Raw genomic sequence first — 3192 nt, 5'->3', positions numbered from 1 at the left:
ATTTTTTCTGTGTGTTTTGGGTTTTTTTTTTTTTTTTTTTTTTTTTTTTTTTTACGAGCAGCAATAGTTAAATTGAGCCTTTTCAGGGATAAGTGGCAAGAGACCCATGTTCAACAGAGCAGACTCCAACAGCACAGTACGGCATGCCAACTGAAGGCAAACATTTAACCTATCAATAGGTAACTTCAGCTAACTGAGGAGTACGATCCCCAACTAATCACCAAGTAAGCTCTGTACTCAAACAAGACATGCTCCTCATCGAGGCTGTTGATGAGGAGCTCTACAGCGAGTCCAGCGGGGTCACCCAAACTATAAACTATTTAACAGACAGGTCAGGAAGAAGACTTGATTTGTTGGAACAGCAGGTGGGCCTGGCAGAAAGCAATCCCACAGACAGCCCAACACAATTCAACCCAGAGCAGGCTCTACCTGCTGCTACCGTCCCTAGCTGGGAAGCAGACCATCGGGGGCACGGCGGTTTCTGTTCTGCCAAAAGTACGCGAGGAGAGGAAACATCTGCTTTTGTTCCTTTGTATTTACACGGCCTTACTTGCTCGCGGGCAGGCCGGTCTGACCTAGGACGCACCACACATCGCCACGGAGCCAGGTCCGGGGGCAGCGCCTGGGGACATCAGCTCCGAGTGTTCCTGGTGACAAGTCCCACACCACGGTCTGCAGAGCACACCTCAGGGCAGCCAGAAGTAAAGAGAAAAGCAGACGGGCCCTGACTTGTATTATGGGGGGCACTGTATGCAGGAAACATTTAGGGGCTTAAAGCAAGCATCATGAAAAATTGAAGAGCTCTGATTTCTTTAAACATGGTTTTAATGGTATCTCCAGACAAACGAGGCAGCAAGGCGGCAGAAAGGGCAAACACAAACCAGTGCTTCTCAAAGAGCAGAGCGAAAGCTGCAGGGAAGGAAAATAGCTGTCCTGATTCTGACAGATTTGTACAGACGGAAGATTGCAAATGAGACTGCCAAGTAGTTGATAGAGCTTTCATTAAAGGACAAACTGTTGGTTTAACCGGCAATCACTAGATTTGCAAGCTTGAATCACAGCACAAGCAGTTTCTGCACTTCAGTCTTTGCTGGAACTTCACGGAGAAGCCTCAACCCTGCTACATACGGTGCTCGGCAAGTGTTCAGCATAAGAGAATTACTTTGCAAGTCCTTTGCACCCATGTCTCCTTCTAGCACCAAACACAACATGTATCTTCATAGCCTGGCCCCAAAAAAACCAAACACCAATGGAGCCATACGCTCGTTCTTGTCCAGATCATCAAAACCCACAGTACTGTTTCAGGCTCTGGGTTCCACCTTGGAGAAAGGCACTTGCCTCACCCACATTCAAAGGGCAAGTCACCTTTCCTCTCATTGCACCCTGCAAGAATACAGAGGGTAAACTCTGCTGCAATTCCTCCTTCCCACCACGGACTTACAACACACCATTTCAACACAGCCTTGAGGCAGTCCGAAGCAGCGTGTGAAGCAACCTGCATGGCATCAGAGGCCCTGAGCCCCCAGCACATCCGAGGAGGGTTATCTGTCACCACGACGGTTCGTAGGCAGCACAGTCTGCTCAGCCATGCCCCGCTGCTGTCAAGGCTGAAACCAGCCCAGGCACCCAGACCTTTAGCTATGTATGTCAGCTATTTCGTCAGGCCCTAGATCTGCATATGCAAAGCAGGAAAGTGGTACCAGGCGGCTGCTGCTGTTGACCAGGGAATGCTTCCTCAGAAAACGCCAGCGAGCTTCTCCTACTAAGGGCAGCAGATGGAGATGGAGGTATGAAACCAGAGCTTGTGTGATGTCCCACCGCAGCTCTCCAGGGGCTCGCAGGCAGAGGTGCAGGACTTTGCTGCCAACGGAGGGAACATTTAATTAGCTTTTACCTAGCAGAGAAAGAGCAAAGCAACAGGTAAAGATCAAAAGCTGCTCCCTTTAAAGGGAAATACCGCTTCGATCCTGCAGAACACCTGTTACTGCAGCACTGCCTTGACGTGCAGGCGGACGGCGCTGCAGGTACGCACACACGTACGCAGGCTGGGCAGAGGCAACAACAACAACAGAGACAGGAGGTGAAGAATATGGTTCCCTGCCAACACAGAGATTTAGTCTCTTGCATTTGTCTTGCAGAAGAGCAATGCATCACAAATCAAACAGAGACCACTACAATGCTGCAAACAAGTAGCCAGATATACCGGGATACACAAATATCACCAGCGAGACCCGTATTAATGCCTTCATCGCGGGCACAGGCTAGGGAATTCTGTGTAGCTTTGGTTGCAGCATTAAAGAAAAACAGATGCAAGTCACTCGACAGTTTAGGGAGAGTGACAAGAGCGATCTGGGGCATGGGAAGAGATTGCCAAGGGAAGATTAAAGAAAAGGGAATGTACTGAAAGTCTTCATACATGGGAACTGTCACTGCCAAAAAAAGGAAAAGCTGTCTATGGAGGACAGGAGAAGTAGTAAGGCAGTTAAGCTGCGGCAAGGAATATCTAGTTTAGTCATTCTAACAGCAGGGATAATGGTGTACCAGAACAGGGCAGCCTGAAGAGGCCGTTTCCATCACTGGGGGGTTTCAAAGACAGGCTGCAGAAACAGATAGGCAGTCAGTCCCAGCTAGGACCAGATGATGGACTGGACCTCTGAAGGTCATCTAGTCTACCTGTACAACCCCAAAAGTCTCTGAAACACAGCTTGTGAACGTGCTTCTCCTTCCCAAAAGCCAGGAGGAGTTCATACAGCACGAACCAGCAAAAACCAAAGAGCCCAAACTGCAGTTTGCTCTATTCTGAGCCCTTTTTTCTGTGGGGGACGTCTGCACACACAGTCCCTGGGGCCTGGGTTGCGAGGAGAAGCAGGTACCGCTGTGCCTCTTGTGAGCGCTTGGGAAGGCAGGCGGGAGCTGTCCTACAGCTAAATCGGCATTAAATTAGCACCATTCAAAAAAAAAGTATTTTTCATATTAATTTTCTATTTATCCCCTGATCTGAAGGGATTCTTTTCAATGTAGCAGAGACAACCCAGCTCTCCAGAAGCTGAAGCACTGAATTAGCTGATAAGCTCTTGCTGAGTGCCAATATTTATTAAGCACACATACATTTTCTTCTCCCACACATCAACTGTCGCCACTAAAAAAAAAATCTTTGCTACAGCTACCAAGTCTGTTGGCGCAGCCCCTGGC

Source organism: Cariama cristata, unplaced genomic scaffold (assembly GCF_000690535.1).
Source record: "Cariama cristata isolate BGI_N322 unplaced genomic scaffold, ASM69053v1 scaffold40339, whole genome shotgun sequence".
Classification (NCBI taxonomy): domain Eukaryota; kingdom Metazoa; phylum Chordata; class Aves; order Cariamiformes; family Cariamidae; genus Cariama; species Cariama cristata.
This window is presented reverse-complemented; position numbering follows the sequence as displayed.